The sequence below is a fragment of the Cupressus sempervirens genome, chromosome 2, assembly GCF_028749045.1.
Source record: "Cupressus sempervirens isolate cs-2001-9-10 chromosome 2, ASM2874904v1, whole genome shotgun sequence".
Classification (NCBI taxonomy): Eukaryota; Viridiplantae; Streptophyta; class Pinopsida; order Cupressales; family Cupressaceae; genus Cupressus; species Cupressus sempervirens.
The window spans coordinates 187,265,514-187,283,683 of NC_143119.1; positions in this window are offsets into that span (position 1 = coordinate 187,265,514).

Consider the following 18,170-nt stretch of genomic DNA (forward strand, 5'->3'; position numbering starts at 1 on the left):
CATCTTGTGTCTTTGGACACATCTCCTTAGTAAAATTCAAATGACTAGGTAAAGGTGTGCTAATATTTTTAGCATTCTCCATAGAAAAATGTTGCAACATAGTCACAATATAATTAGCTTGAGATAATGTCAATTTCTTGATCTTCCTATCTCTACAAATCTTCATACCAAGGATTTTTTTTTCTGACCCCAAATCCTTCATAGCAAATGCGTGTGCTAACTAGCATTTCATCCCCTTAATGTGATCCATGTTAGACCCAACTAGAAGCAAACCATCAACATATAAACATACAATAATGTAGTTGTCATGTCATCCAACCTCTTAAAGTAAACGCAATGATCTCAATGACACCTACTATATCAATGCTCATGTATAAAATAGTCAAATTTTAGATACAATTGTTGAGGTGCTTGCTTCAAGCCATATAAACTTTTCTTCAATGTATACACTAAGTTCTCCTTACCTCTGACCTCAAATCCTTGTGGTTGGGCAATCTATATCTCTTCATCCAGATCTCCATAAAGAAAGGTTGTTTTAACATTAAGCTTCTTCAAATGCAAATCTTTAGTAGCCACAATACTAAAAATAGTATGGATAGAAGTCATTTTAACAACAGGAGAGAATATATCATCAAAATAAATGTCCTTTTTCTATGCAAATCCTTTTTCAACTAACCTAGCTTTAAATATTTTCTTACCTCCACCCTTTCTTTCAACTTGTAAACCCATTTATTCTGTAAAGCTCATTTATAGAACTTCCTTGATCAATCACCACAATCTAACAAACATTACATATGTGAAACTGTAATACCCTATCATGAAGATGATGAATACTAGTCATACCTCTCACTAGGCATCATCACATTACCATCCTTAGCCTAAACAAGAACTCAAGGCATGGGCATGGAAACATTTTTATTTATCTTTTTAATATTTTATCCCAATTATTTACTATATTGTCGCTTATTATCAAACTTAGGATAGGTTATCCTAGCATAGACCGCTTTGGGCCCTTCACCCCTATTATAATTTACTCCTTAGGTAGTACCAAGATAACCTCCCTTTAAATCACAAGTCTCAAATATGTCTCATAAGCCCCAAAATAATGATCATTAATTTTAGTTTCATGACAACCAACCAAATCTCACACTAGTTCCCAAACCCAAAATATCATAAATGCTCTCAAAACCATACACCATAAACATGAGCCTCAAATTAACAAATACATAAAGTAATAACAACAATTCACCATAAAAATAATCTCTCAATAGGTGCTTCTTCTTTTTTGAATTTTTTTCCCACCTGGCTCCTTGTGCCTGGCTTCAACTTTGACTTTGGCCCCTGGCTTCAATCTCACCTTTGTGCCTAGATTTGACTTTGGCTTTGGCTTTTGTGCCTAGCTTCAGCTTCGGCTCCTGCATGGGTCATGCTCTAAATCTTGCTTCTGGCTTCGATTTGAGTTTTTTCCTATGTTCATCTTTATGGCAGTCCCTTCAACTTTTAGGGTTTGTTTACCTAGTATGGGTGGTTTAGCCATTTCCTATGTTGATGTGGCTAGCATTGGTGGTCTTTCTGAAAAGTTAGGGTTTCGTGATACAGTGCATTCAAGGGTGCCGATTGTGGTAACCCATTAAAGATTGATTTAAAATTTGATATTGTTGATGAGATCTCTATTTGTATGGCTAATTTCTCAGCCAATGTTGTTATCTTTTATTTTAAGGGTTTGTGGTCTTCTTTGTCGGACCTGCATGCATGGATTTCCCATTTTTTGGACCCCATCATTTCGGAGATAGCCCATATTTACCCTATGCCTAGGGGGTTCTTCATTGTTAAATTTGAATCTACTGCAGATAGAGATGCTATCCTTCACCATGTTTTCTATTGGGAAGCAAAGTTTCCCTTGATGGCTAAAACCTTGGCATAATGATTTCAACCCATTAACAGAATCTTTTAATAAGTTCCCTATTTGGGTTAGGTTCTTGAATCTCCCCCTTCACCTTTGGGTAGATCCTATTTTGGAGGAGGTGGGGAGATCCCTTGGTAGATTATGCTTGATAGATAAGGATTGTATCAATGTGTTTTGAACAACATATGCTCGCATTCTAGTAGAGATTGATATTTCTAAGGGACTCCCAGAAATGATTTCAGTGGCTTCTACTTTAGGATCATGGAATATCCTTCTTGACTATGAGGGTATCCCCTTTCACTGTAGGAAATGCCACAAGGCTGGTCACCCGGCTGCAGGTTGTTCTACTGGTAAATCTAGACTGAAATTGCCCCCTTCTTGGTGGAAGGGGGTCTCAGAAGATCACTACACAGTCCACAAGGTCCTCTCTACAGGCGATGATGACTCTCTTCATGATATTTTGGTGGAGGATTCTACTGCTATTCCTAGCATTTTGACAAAGGATCATCCTTTGGCTCCTTTGGTTGCAGCAGATCAGTCTTTGGATTCTATTGTCCCATCTTATGGTGATTTGATGGAGGATCCTCCTTTGGCTCCTTCTGTGGATGTAGTCGGTCTGTCTTCTAGTGATTTGAGCACAGCCCCCTCTCTAGCTCCATCTCAGGTTGATGTTCCTTCTCATGTTTCTATTGTATTTTCCTCTACTACATTTTTTTCCCTGGCTTCAAGGGTTTTAGGGTCTGGTTGTAGCTTTGTTGATTCAAAGAGCCAAATGGCTACTAGTTTGGTGGGGGTTTGAAGGACCATAGTAAAAGGAAATAAGGTCATGCCCTCCACTTCTAATTTATCAAGGTTGGACCTTCCTATAGCTCCTTCTCAGGTTGCAGATGTTCTAGTTGTGGTCTCTTCCCTAGTCTCAGGGATTTCTAGGATTGGCTCTGGTGTTGCTGATTTACGGTGGTAGAAGGTTGTTGGTTTGGTGGAGGATGGATGGACCACAGTAAAAGGAAAAAAGATCAAGCCCTTCACTACCTCTTTTGATATGGCATTATGTTCTCAAAAGAAGGGATCTAATGGCAAAGCCTGATTGGGTTTTTTGACATGTTCTTTGTTTTGTCCCCTGGCTTATGGCCTGTTGTTCTTTGTTGTATATCATGGTTGGGGACTTTTTTCCCTTTTCTTCATTGGGTTTCAGGAGCCCAATCAAAACCTATGTTGGTGGTTATTGTGTTGCCCTAATGGTCACCTTTTGTTTGGTGATCTATAGCACTGGCCTTTTGTTTGGTCGTTGTCCTTTGGCTGGGCTTTAATTGCTTATTTTCAGCCTTTTGTATTGTTTTAACTTGGGTTTTAGGATCCCTATAAAACCTATTCATCTAATCAAACACAATTCACCATAAAAATATAATTCACAAGCCTATGGTGCACATTATTAGATGACCAACTAAGTTTCAAAGAAGTCATACTATAGTAAAACATCACACCACTTGGACATCCAACAAGAACCACAAATATTTAATCATGTACAATAACTTAAATGCTAATAATAGTCAAGTTTGGCTCATAAGAATGTGTTTATTGATAGAATAATAAAACCATAATATATATGTTTTCAAATTAAAAAAGCATCGAGCTTCATAAATTTTTAAATAATTATAAATACCCCAAATCAAAACAAATCATAGTTTTTTTTTTTGGATCGATAAATGGCCGAAGCCTAGATTAATTTTTGTTATTTATTTTAACTAATTATTATTTTTGCATTAAGAAAATTCAAACCCAAGACCTCCCACATGAGAGGCTCACAAGTTCTCATTGTGTTGTAGGCTCTTGCCTAAAACAAATCATAGTTATTAATAATAATATAAATTAATATATGTTAATAATTGAAAAATATTTATTAATTATTAACACTTATCATCATTAAATACTAATTTAATAATTAAAAACAAATTTAATTATTTTAATTTTAATAAAATCAAACTTTAAACTAAATTTGATAATATTAAATTTTTTTAAAATTTAAAAAAAATTATAACTTTTAATTAATAAATCCCTTTTAGGGGTGTGACACCCCTTGATAGCTATAGCTTCTAAGCAATTCATAGTTGTCACTACTAAGGTAATTGTGGTATGCCTTTGATAACTGTAGTCTATTGTGTACAACCATTGATGGGAGTAAACCTCTCCCAAACTAAATAAATAAATACTTTTAAATTAAATATTTTAAAATATATTTTAATAGTCTTACTTTTATAATTTGATAGGGAAAATTTTAGCATATTTAAATTATTCTTTTTTAAATTTATTTTGGTTACAATGAATTTATGTAAAATATGAGGAAATATACAATATGTCATTTGAGAAAAGATATGATAGTCTAATAGTTTTGTTTTTTCAATAAATGGTTAATCCTTTCTTTTTATTAATCTGAAAAATGTGTTTACATGTTTTTCCATTCAAGGTGTGGCCACTGGGGAAAATGAATATGGAAGAAAACCCCTAGTGATGCCCAAGATATTACGTCATGTTTGCCAAATTGTACAATGCCCTTGTTCAAGGAACTTAGGAAAGGCAGACCCTTACTTTTTGTGAAGATAAGTCATATATTATCCCTATAAATGTGAACTTTGTGAGGGCATACCCTCCCTTGCAAATTGAAAAAAAATGATAGTAAAACCAAAGCCTCCCTTGTTTTTTTTTTTGAGAAATAATTGACCAAAGCCTAGATTATTTATTATTCATTTATTATTATTGTTAAGATTAATTATTATTATGTGTTAATCTCGAGTAGATTCAAACCTGAGACCTCCCTTATGAGAGGCTCACAATTTACTGATGCATTATAGGCTCTTACCTCCAAAGCCTCCCTTGTTATTATAGGGCATTATATCTAAATTTTACAAAATATCACTAGCAAAATTATTATATCCTTCAAGTGAGATTGTGTTCCTTAGTTCCATCTACAAAATAGACTTCCACTTCTTCTAATAAGAGTAATTGTTAGTATATCAATAACTATCTATCTTAGGAGATAAAATCAATTAGATTTTATTAGTAATTATACTATCTAAACCTAATTTTCTAGTTTGTAAAATATTATTATCGTTGATGATGCATAAGAAACAATCTAAGGATTCATAACCACTCACAAAATTGATACCTCAAAATTTGTGGAAAAGATTAGAAGTGTCAGTACCAAACAACCTAGTAAGATAAAAAATTATCCTAGATGTGAGTTACCCATAAATCTTAGTTTCCTTCTGACCATTAGAAGGAATAATTAGGAATATTAAAACATAAATGAAAAGGTGGATCCAAACTACTCTAAGTCTAATTAAAAGATCAACATGTGAATAAAATATAAAAAATGTTATGAGAAGGTCAACTTTAGGACCATCTTATTACTGCGATGTCTCATAATAAATAGCTTATATAATTAAAAGGATGATTGAGATCAAATTCATTGAACTAAACTATCATATTCAAAAACATAAACAACACTCAAAAAACCCATCTAAGCACAAGTTAGCCCATTATCATTAATAGCAAAGAAAAAAGAATAGAATGGACTAGAAAAATAAACCTAATCATGCAATCAAACTTCCATATACTCCATAATTCTCATAAGTTATCACAAGAGTATAAAACAAGTCATTCAAGATGATCACAATTAAATGGAATCAAACTTTGATATCATCAGATAACAAGAAACTAAAAACTTAGTTGATGAAAGAAAAAACAAGAAAACTACAATGTTGAAAGCATAAATGAGTCCCAACAACATGGCCTGATGAGGTACCTAGCACAACCAAATCTCTAAAAAATGGAGAAATAGGGAAAACCACGTGGAAAAAACCCTACTCCAAAAAGAGATAGAAGAATGATAAAAACAAAAGAAGGAAGAAAGGACTGATTACTAAGACCCCTTAAGGATAAATTCCTTCACCCCAAGCATAGAATGCAACTGAAGATATCGTAGGGATACAAAAGGTTTAGTGAAGATGTCTACAACCTACTCAGGACTGGGAATATACTCCAAGCTAAGGGAGCCATCATGTATCCATGATGAAGTGCTTATGAAGCTCAATGTGCTTGGTCCATCAATGATCAACTTGGCTATGGGAAATGTGTATAACACTCTTATTGTCACACTAAAGAAAGGTGAAACTATCAGGGGGGAATCCAAACTTTGTCATCAATTATCAAAGCTATAAAATCTCCTAACTAGCTAGCAATGATGTCCTATATTTTTCCTTTGTAGATGATAATGTGTGATCATTTTTCTTCTTTAAAGACCATATGATATTACTAGAACAAAGACACAAAAAAAAAAGCCAAAAGTAGATCTTCAATCATCAATATCTCCACCTAAATATGAGTTTGTATAACCAATAGTAAAGATCCCCTAATGTAGAGTGAATGCCATAACATGTAGTCCTTGCATGTACCTCAAAATATGTTTAGCATATTTCCATTGAATCTCATGAGGACCATGTGAGGATTGAGAGACAAGGCCAACCACAAAGAAAAGATTAGGACACATCTGTGTTAGGTACAACAAACTACCCACAAGCTATTTATGTAAAGTGGAATCCACTATAGGAGTAGAGAAAGTGGTAGATAAAACAAAACCTGACTAAAAAGGTGTGGGAGAAGACTTGCAATTAAGAATGCTAAATCTATGAAGTATATCAAGAGCATACTTCTATTGGATTATGGTTATCCCATATGAAGACTGAACAACTTGTAGGCCCAAAAAATAGTGCAGAAGTCCAAGTTAAGTCATCTCAAACTTCTCTTTGAAAGCTTGTTGAACCCTCTAAATCATAAAGGGTGAGCTACATGTAATAATGATATCATCAACATATAGCACAAGTATCAATAGATCAGCCCCATGACATTGAGTGTGCACTATAGGATCAGAATATGGTGCAAGAGCACCTAGTCATAAAGATTTTGTATATGATCCCAAGAAATATTGTAATTATTTAATTTAATTCCTTTTTTTTTATGTGATATTCCATGTAATTGAATCAATGGTAATGCCTAAAGTAAATAAATGTAAAGTTGTCAAGAAAGTGCAAACCTATAAAGTTGTAATATTGTAAAAAGTGCAAAAAGGGTTAAAAGAATGTAAGGAGTTGGTTCAAAAGGTAGTTGGGAAATTGTAAACCACCAACTATTCTATAAAAACTTATGTGTGGTCAAACTAAATCATAATAGAAGGAAACATTTACATTTGAAATAAATTTAGAGTGATTCTAAGTTGTTGTTTCGATTGGTTTTTCTATTTTTGTGTTGGTTTCGGGCCTTGTACACCCATGTATAGCCTATTAACCATGTATAGTCTATACATTTGGATATTAGGATGAATAACCTTCTTTTTGGTTTTTTTTTGGAGTGATTATGTAGAGAAATGAATAAGTTATGACATTTTGGTAAAAGTGTTTGTTTGCAAATTTGGGATTCTCTAACTACAGTCATATTGAAGCATTTGTTACGAACACATTTTGAATAAAAATAAATCATAAATTTATTAATTAGAAAGATATGTGAACCTTATTTATTTTACTTTTGGTTTGGGTCATTTTGAATCCAATTAATGGAAGGTATAGATGTTTTAGTGGAAACTAGTTATTTAATATCTTCAATGGAGTTGCAGGCATAGATTTGTTTGCATGTAATGATTTATGGATTGGAAGATTAAATGGCTTATATATTTGGAAACTAAACTCCAAAAATATTAATATTAAATTATTTTTGGAAAGATATTGGATTTTTATGCAGGGTTACAAGTTTTATTTCTGGTTTATGACAGAGAAAATGGGTCTTGGTATAGAGACCATAAATTGTAATTAGTTTATTATATTGGGCTTAGATTTATAAATTTTTGAGAAAGAATAATTTTAAATAATTCCTAAAAATGGTTTGTAAATTAAAAATTAGAAACAAAAGTTATGCATGATATTCTACAAAATAGAAATCAGACAATATAAATGGTGAAGTACTGGAAAACCTGTGTTGAAAGGTGTTATGTTTTGCCTCATGAGATGCCTCTAAGAATGGAATTTATTTAATGGATTTTGAAGGGATAAAAATTTATCCCACTTATTAGTTTATTTTTAGGATGCTTTGCATTAGAATGACAATGTGTGATGTGTGAAGTGTGATGCAAGCAATAAGGAATCCATCTTTTCATACCAAGGTTGAAGGGCTTGTTTGAGACCATACAAAGAGCTCTGAAGTCTTCACACCATATAAGATTGCTACAAAAATCCTTGGGGATTATCCATATAGATCTTCTCATGTAGGTCTCCATGTAAAAAGGCACTCTTCACACCAATCTAATATATTTTCAATCCCTAAGAAGCTCCAAGAGAAGTACAAGGCAGAATTCATCTTGGCAGTAGGAGAAAAGGTCTCAAAGAAATAAATACCCTCCACTTGTGAAAATCCTTTTGCAACAAGACATTCCTTGTACCTATCAATAGAACCATCTGTAATATACTTGGTATGGTACACCGACCTATACTAAACCAACTTTCTTCCTTTCAAAAGAGGAAAATGATTCCAAGTGTGGTTCTTTATCAAAGAAGAGTACTCCTCATCCATATCCCTATCCTAATGTGAGTTTCTTTTCCCTTATGAAAAACATTGTGGGTAATCTGAAATGACATGACTCAATAGTCTAGTATAGAATGTCTAAGTATGAGTGCAACAAGAATATGAAGGATCTCTTGACATAGGTCCAATTGCGTCAATAGTATCATGAGCCCACTTGAGCACTCATAGAATATCAAGGGGAGGAGGGGAAGGTGGATCATCATCAAGATCTTCCTTAAAGGATAAAGAATTATTTATAGAAGAAGAGGAAGTACTAGGCAATGAGGAAGATACTAGTGATGGAGGATCCATCCAAGGATAACACCAATCAAACTGGACATCTCACTAAAATAAGACTTCTGTGGAATGAGGATCAAATAACTTGTATGCATTTACATCTTCATGGCTTTCCTTTTTGCATCTAGAATAAATTCCCAAGCCTCACTATCAAAAATATGGAATGTAGAATATTAGGCTTAAATGAGTCCAAACCTCCTCATAAGTCAAATATCACAATGCCTTGTGAGGTATCCAATTTTGAATATATTTGGAATAATTGATAGTCTTAGCCCAAAAAGAAGGACTCATATCTCAAGATTGTATCATGCAATTAGCCATCTCCCATAATATTTTTTTCTTTCTCTCAATAACCCCATTTTGTTGAGGGGTATGGAGGACTATGAAGTGATGATGTAAACCATGCTTAGTGCAAAAATCTCTAAAAATTTGATTCACATATTCCCTATCATTCTCAGTGTGTATACACCTGATAGAAAGGCCAAACTACTTCTCTACAAATATCTTAAAGATTCAAAATGAACCAAATACATCATACTTGTACTTCAAAAAGTACACCCATGTGCATCTAGAGAAATCATCTATGAAGGTAAGAACATTTTGAGCAACTAAAAAGGATGGAGTGGATAATGACATAATATTTTGTGTATCTACTCCAATGGTGCCTTAGTATGTGTGGATCTACCTATCATAAAAGGATCTCTGTGATGTTTTCCAAGTGCACAACCTTGACAAACACCATCGATACAAGAGATCTGAGGTAGCCTAGTCACTACCTCCTGTGTACTCATTTGCTATAGATATATGTAGTTGTCATGGCCAAAATGCTCATTTCATAGTTTTCTCATTATATCTACATGAACAACAAGACAAATGGCTATATAATCAGAGCTCTCAAAGCTGTCAAACTAAAATAAGTGAAACTCTAAATCAATACTCCAAGGAGCAACAACCAAATCAGAATCATGAAGCTATTGAATAACCACATCATGTGGTAAGAACTCAACTATCTTACTATTGGCATTACATTGTATTTTTCATTAGTGACAACACTTATTCAATTTTGTATGGTTACCGAGCTCATCACTCAGTCTATAATTTATACTGAGCATTCAGTGGTTGCCAAGTACGATCATCAGTTAAGAAATTCACACCGAGCCTACAGTTTTCACCAAGCCTACAATGGTCACTAAGCTTCATAGTGTCTACCAAGTCATCAGTTTGTGTAATGAGAAGCCAGTGTCTACCGAGTAATGGATGTATAGTGTTTACCGAGTGAAGCAAGGTAAACAAAGGATTTAGTATCTATTGAGTAACACTATATCTATCGAGTCTCCAATGATTATCAAGTTTGAAGCTATGTTGTGTGATTAGTATGGACTGAGCCTCTACTTCTACTGAGTGCATGACAATGTCAAGTAATATAGTGGACACTGAGTATCAGAAGTTCACCAAGTCAGCTTATAGAACCTGAGTTTCTACTACTTGGCTGACACAATAATATTTTGTTTACTTGTGTTTTAGCTGACCTTGTAATTGTAAATATTGGAATGGTATATATGTAATTTATTGTATTGCAATGAGAGTATCAAGGAATGGATATGTAATGCTTTTAGAAGAGTGAATATGAATCAGCAGTAGAGTAGAGTATTTAGCAAGGTCTACAAGGAGCAGTAATGTTATATCAATTACAAGAGGTGATATGTACTTCAAGGATCTAATTAGCAATCAAGTTGTAAGTCAAATCTACTATTTCATCCTGACAGGTGAATCAATTTTATAAATCCTTTAATAGGGTAGACCTAACAGTCTTTGTTTAAATCTCTTAATAGAGTGCATACTTCATTGTATATTTATAAAACCTCTAACAAGGTGGATCTAGCAATCCAAATTTCTCTTAACAGGGTAGATCATTAGAAGTGGTCAATGTAAGCCCTAACATGCCAACTTTATACTATAGTAGTGAAGTTTTGTGAGTATCATCCTCACCCTAGTTTTACTTTCTATTTGGAAGGTTTCTGGATCACCAAAATACTATCTTCATGTGTTATGAATGTTTATCTTTTCTCATGCATGCAATTGATTAGATGAATGAATGATGAATAGATTAACTGTTGAATTAATTTAAATTTTTTGAGGTTATTGATTCACCCCTCCCCTCTCAGTAACCTAGCTAGTCTTGATTATTTCCAACAATTGGTATCAGAGCTTTGTGGTTCTCAGGATAAAGTTTGATAGCTTGAGCAAAGATCAAGGACAATGGAGATATTCAAACTTGACAAAGCCATTGACAATGAGAAGCTAGATCTGGAAATGGCCATAGCTCAACTCAAGGAAGCAAAAGAGCATCTTTCCCAATCCCTAAAAAGAAGGAAGGAACTTGCAAAATAGATGAATGACCATCAGTATGTTGAAGAAAATATTGAAGACTTTTTCCCTTCAAATAGTTCAAATAAAGCAAATGAGGCAATCAAGGAACTCCTAGAGAAGAATGGCTCTCTACAAGAAGAGGTAAGGAAATTGAAAAGAGAACATGAAACTCAATCAATAAGAATGTGTGAAATCTTGGAGCAAAGGAATAAGGCAACTAATAATGCAAATCAAAGTCAATCCCTTCAACAAGAAAGTCTTATCAATTAGCTCTCCAATGCAAATGAGGAAATCATGACTCTGAGATCTGAAAATGAAAGTTTAAGGAATGATTTAATCATTGAAAGACAAATCAATGAAAGATTGAAAGATGATCTAATTTTTGAAAAACAACTCAATGAAAGGTTGATGAAATCTCAAGTAGACATGGATCAATTGAATCAAGAAAGTGAGAAAAATCTTCATAGGCAAAAAGGTAAAGCAGGACTTGGATACAAAGAAGAAGGTGAATCTTCCAAACAAGGTGCCCAAAGGAATCAAAGACCTACTTGCAATAACTATGGTAAGTTAGGTCATACATGAAACAAATGTTGGAGCAATGGAAAGGCAAAATTCAATGGAAAATGCTACAATTGCAGTCAACATGGTCATAAAGCTAATGAATGCAAGGAGAAACCAAAATTTGAAGGTAAATGTCACAAATGCAAGAAATAAGGTCACAAGGCAATTGAATGCAGATCTAAACCATTCAATCTAGTTGAATAACTTGTAAAGGCAATATTTGGTTGGGACTACAATACTTGGTGTAGATGTCACTATTGGGAGAATATGGACACATTGGCATAAATTGTGCAAGGCATCACTTGAGAAAGAAGGATACAATAGTAAGATGTTATACATGCACTAAAATTGGTCATATAGCTAAGAACTGCATGAATATAGGAAAGGTTGAAGATGAAAAGAAAGCTAAAGCTAATAATATTAGGAAGTAGATGAGACAGTAATGGATTCCCAAATCTATTGAGTAAGCTAGTTTAAATGATGGCCATGTCACTCAAGAAGTGGGTGACTCCACCATTTCCAACTATATTATTAAAGGAAGAATTGAAACTGTATCATCAAGTCATATCTCGAGCAGTTCCAAATGAAAGAAAGCAGAAGATCCAAATCAATATTTCAAATACAAAGGGATCACATGAAATTAGGTTATACTGAGCAAGGTTGGTCATAGACTCAACCAAGATACATCGGGAGTAATAAGATTTTTGTTCAGTCACTGAGTCACAAGCTTCTACTGAGCATAGTGAGTGGATGATAGTCTATCATGCACTATGTCATTATGGTACGAAGCATTAATGGAGAATTTTTCATCAAAAAGGGTAGAATTTGACTTCATTTTTTACCACGACTTTAGAATACTCATAGCAGAGTGATTCCAAGTGCATCCAAGCAATTTCGAGTGAATTTGTAGTAAAGAATTTGTTCAAAAAAGTTCTCTCATTTACTGAAGAGTGATGGCATTAGGAAGCACCACCAATAGCAAGGTAAAAAGAGGATCTAAGATGTTGGTAAAAGGTATGGAATAGAAAGCACCAAACTTCAAGATAGTACCAGCAGTTGCAAAGTCATTGGACCCTAATGGAGTTCAATCACAAATTCCTCCCAAGGTACTCCTAATTAACTATATTCACACTCATTTTAAGTGTTCTATTCAAGAGATTGGAAACCTAGAGATGGATAATGCCCTAGGAGAAATGTGTGTTGATGGTTTGCTAAAACATGAGCATAAGCATCTCGAGACCAAAGGATTAACCCATATCCCACATATGCCAAGGAATTTTCAAATTAAGTTGATTAGGTACATTCTCAGTCATGTGCACAATGGTTAATTGTGGTTAGAATAGCCTGTACTGATCACCAAGAAAATAATACATAAGATCACAGGTCTTCCCATGCTGAGCAAAGCTAAAAATACCAAAACCCTAGGTTAGGATGAACTTCAAAAGAAAATGCTAGCCGAGTGGGATGGTAGAGGTATGAAGATTAGCATTGTTTTTTATGTTGAATTAAGGTTTGGTATTCATGTCATTGCTCATAAGATTTATAGCTCTATTCATTTGAATAGTGTGTCATGTGAGGCAGTTGATTTGGCATATCAAATTGTGAAGAAGAATTTGGAATTTGATCTATCAGAGTTAGTGTTGAAATAGTTGAATAAAAATATGGACAGTATCAGGACTTCAAAGAACAACCCTTGCAAATTTGGTTCTTTGTTAACATGTCTTTTCTTTTATGTTCAAAAGTTTTTCCCATCAAAAGTTTCAGTAGTATGGAAGAAAGATACTCCAATTATGTATCAGATTAATGATTTCATTGCTAAAATGGGTATAAATTTTGATAGCATTATGGATAATTGCTTTGAAGATTTCAAGGAGAAGATGAACAACAGGTTCAATATTCCTTCCAAGCTTATTGAAGATTACAAATATGATGTATGTTTTATGGTTGGTTGTGATAGAGTGTATATCCAGGTAGTTAGGCCTAGAGTCTCCTCCATATGAGGTTAACATTGATGAAACTAAAGATATCATTGAAGCACTATTGAATAAGTCAGTAGGTCCTAAGCAACCTATTTTTGGAACTTATGAAGAGGCCAAAGCTAGAATTGAGCTTGAAATCAAGCTACCCCAAGCTATAAGAAAAGGCAAAAGGAAGATTTCCAAATTGAAAATTGCAAGTGCCCCTCTCATGCTTACTGAGGGTAAAGGTGAAGATGTAGAGGAATTTGAAAAAGAAGAAGAGCAGGAATATGAGAAGGAGGAATAGCCAATGAAAAAGAAAGGCAGGGTAATCATTACCAAGCTACCTAAGGCCTCTACAGTTGTATTTACTAGAAGATCTAAAAGGAAAGGAGAAAGTGAAGTTGTGCTTGTTAAGCCTCCTCCCACATTTCAAGAAAGAATCAAACAATTGAGAGTAGGTGTTGGAATCAATAACTTCAAAGCACTCAAGTATGAATCCAGAACACTAGCAGAACAAAAGGAAGTTGAAGATCTGATCATGGACAAGCTAGGAAGATGGAAGTTCTCTCCTGATTAGTTTGCTTCACAAATACCTGCAATCTTATTAGACAAAGTCAAGGTTAGGTGGCAATTAGTTGAGTAGACAAATAAAGATATATTTGAGTAATCCTTGAGAAAAATACTACCAAATCTTTCAAATGCAGAAGTTAAGGAAGCCATGAAAAAGAATGAAGAGAAAATGATCACGAGATTTCTTACTTCTCTAATTTTGGTAAAGGAAATTGAGCATGCGATCAAGGATGCCACATCTATGTGGGAAAACATCTATCATCTGAACAAGCCCAGTGAAGATCCAATAGAGATCAAGGATGATGATGATGACAGTGACAATGAAGAAGAAAGTAACACTCCATGTGTCACTTTTGATGTTGAAGACTGTCAGGCATTAAAGAATGGTGATGAAGAGAAAGAGGAAGAAGCTAAAGAGGAAGACAAGGAAGGAGATGAAGAAAGCGATCCAATGAGAATAGTAGCACAAGTCATAGCCTCCCTTCCTCATTCTCCACCTAATACTGCTACATCATCAGGGTTGGAGACAGCTTTAGCAAATGTGACCATAGCAAAAATAGACACATCATCTATTTAGTCATTATTTGCTACCTCTCGACTCTAGGTATCTGCAATGGAAGAGTCTACCACTTCATCTACTGAGCTATAGCCCTCTTCATCAGCTCCTGAGTCAACAACATCAGTTGTATCTAGTTCCACAATTTTGTCAACTTCTTCAATTGCAACATGTACAGTAAGTTTACCATTATGTTCTATAGTTTTGTCTACTATAGCTTTGATAGCACCATCTTTTGTTCTAGTTAGTTGTAAGTACTCTAGTTTGTGCTCCACCTATTGTATCTTCAATTTTGGATAGCACATCAATTTTGGATACAGTTAGAACTTCTTTCAATTTTCCTTTAGTTGGACCCATTCAAGTTTTTACTGCAAGTCCAGTTATTCCTACAATTGTTTCTATTCCTAAGTCCAAGACAGTAAGGTCAGAAGTAAAACCAAAGACACCCCTAAAACTTCTACTTACTGGTAAGGAAATTGATGAAGACATTAATTTGGACAAGGAAATTGTAATTCCCAAGTTGGATCTAGATACTGCTACAATTGATAAAATGAGACTAGTTTGTCAGCTTTTGGAGCAGAAGGCAAGGCAGAAACAGCTCAGAGTTGAAAGAGATAGAGAGTTCACAATAATTGAAAATGCTAAGAATATAATAACAGAAGCCATAGGTGTTGATGTGGACTCTTCACAACACATTTTGCTACAATTGGAAGAAGTAATAAATAAGTTCAATGAGGATACTTCTGGCCAAGAAAAGCTTATTGAAAAGGAAAAGAAAAAGTTTGATAATGAGGTGCTTGAGCACATTGCTATAAACCAAGTTGATTCACTATCCTCAATTTTGAGTAATCTTGAACATTCTTTTTCCAAGTGACATCACTTTTTGCTAAACTTTGTGATGTTACCAAGTATACCAAGGAGATCAAAGAGAAAATGAATAAGATTGATGTAGATATGAAGGCTAGTGCTCAAAGGCTACAGCTTGACCCTAGTTCAAGCTCATCACATCACATCAAGGTGAGATTTTTATCAGATATGCATGTAGAATTGCTAAGAGAGGAAGCTAGGATCAGGTCCACACTGATAGATATCCAAAATATGATACTTCTAGTTATGGACTCAATGCAGAAACATGTTGCATATTCAAAAATATTGGTCCAAGATAACAATTTTTCCATAGCAGATCATATGATTGAACTTTCTGCAGAAGTTCAAGTGGCACTCTCCACCTGCAAAATTTTGCAAGACAATTGGGATAAGACTTTAGCTCTTATTCTCAAGGTACACTCCAAATTTCTCTCACATTTTGGTTCTCTATTTAATTATATTGCATAACTCTTTGGCATTATTATCAAAAAGGGGGAGTAAGAGATGATAAGAGATTTGTGGAGACAATAAGGAAAGAAAATAGGTTGATATATGTATAGAGAGACTATGTATATATTATGTCATATGTATGGGCGAGATATGTGAAAATGTATATATCACAACTTTACAAAGATCAATTTTGAAAAATCAAAAATCAGTATGTCGGTGTACATAAGGCTTATAAGCATTTTTTTCACTAATGCCAAAGGGGGAGATTGTTGGCATTATGTTGTATTTGTCATTTATGACAACACTTATTCAATTATGTATGGTTACCAAGCTCATCACTCAATCTATAGTTTATAACGAGTATCTAGTGGTTGCCAAGTAAGATCATCAGTTAAGCAGTTCACACTAAGTCTACAATGGTCACCAAGTTTCACAATGTCTACTGAGTCATTAGTTTGTGTGATGAGAAGACAGTGTCTACTAAGTAATGGATGTATAGTTTTTACTGAGTGAAGCAAGGTAAACAAAGGATTTAGAATCTACCAAGTAAAACTATATCTATTGAGTCTCCAATGGTTACCGAGTTTGAAGCTACGTTGTGTGATTATTATGGACAGAGCCTCTACTTCTACCAAGTGCATGATGATGTCGAGTAATGCAGTGGATGCTGAGTATTAGAAGTTCACCAAGTCAGCTTATAGCACCCAAGTTTCTACTACTTGGTCAACTCAGTAATATTTTGTTTACTTGTATTTTAGTAGACCTTATAATTGTAAATATTGGAATGATATATATGTAATGTATTGTATCATTTGCAATATATGGATGAGAGTATCAAGGAATGGATATGTAATGCTTTGAGAAGAGTGAATATGAATCAGTAGTAGAGTAGAGTATTCGGCAAGGTCTACAAGGAGCAATGAAGTTATATCAATCACAAGAGGTGATCTATACTTCAAGGATCTAATCAGCAATCAAGTTGTAAGTTAGATCTACTATTTCATCCTGATAGGTGAATCAGTTTTCTAAATCCTTTAATAGGGTAGACTTAACAGTCTTTTTTTAAATCTCTTAACAAAGTGCATACTTCATTTTATGTTTGTAAAACCTCTAACAAGGTAGATCTAGTAGTCCAAATTGCTCTTAATAGGGCAGATCATCAAAAGTGGTTAACGTAAACCCTAACAAGCCAACTTTATACTACAGTAGTGAATTTTTGTAGGTATCATCCCCACCTTAGTTTTACTTTCTATTTGGAAGGTTTTTGGATCACCAAAATATTGTGTTCATGTGTTATGAATGTTTATCTTTTCTCATGCATGTAGTAGATCAGATGAATGAATGATGAATGGATTAAGTGCTGAATTAATTTAAAAATTTTGAGGTTACTGATTCACCCCTCCTCTCTCAGTAACCTAGCTAGTCTTGATTATTTCCAACACTTAATAGAGCCAAAATGACACATCTAATAGATAGACAAGAGGTTCATAGAAATGGTTGGAACCAATAAAATATCCTATAGGGAACCACCCTCCAAAGAGATAGTGCCAAAACCTAGAGCTAAAAGTTGTGAAAAGTCACCAACTATAATTTGTGTAGTAACTATTAAGATAAACCATGAATAGAAATAAAAACTACATGCAAATATAACCAATAACAGAAAAAAAAATAGATCACATAGAAATAAACACAAGGCACCAAGATTTAATGTGGTTCATCCAATCCCTGGGCTACGTCCACCAAACAGCAAGTCTAATCTTATTACAATCCAATGATTACAACCTGATTACAATCTGTAATCCCTTACAACTCAATGCAGCCGCAAGAACCAATTTCACATCACAACATAATGAAAAAAACCCAACCCTAAACCCTTTTATACAAGTATTAAACCATTTTAGGGTTATAACATGTCGGCCATAATTAGCCATAACTTTAGTGGTGAACCTACAAATCTTGAATAGTACCCAAAAAAATTTCTTCAAATGGCGAATAGTACCAAAAAAAAAAAAATTCCACTAATTAT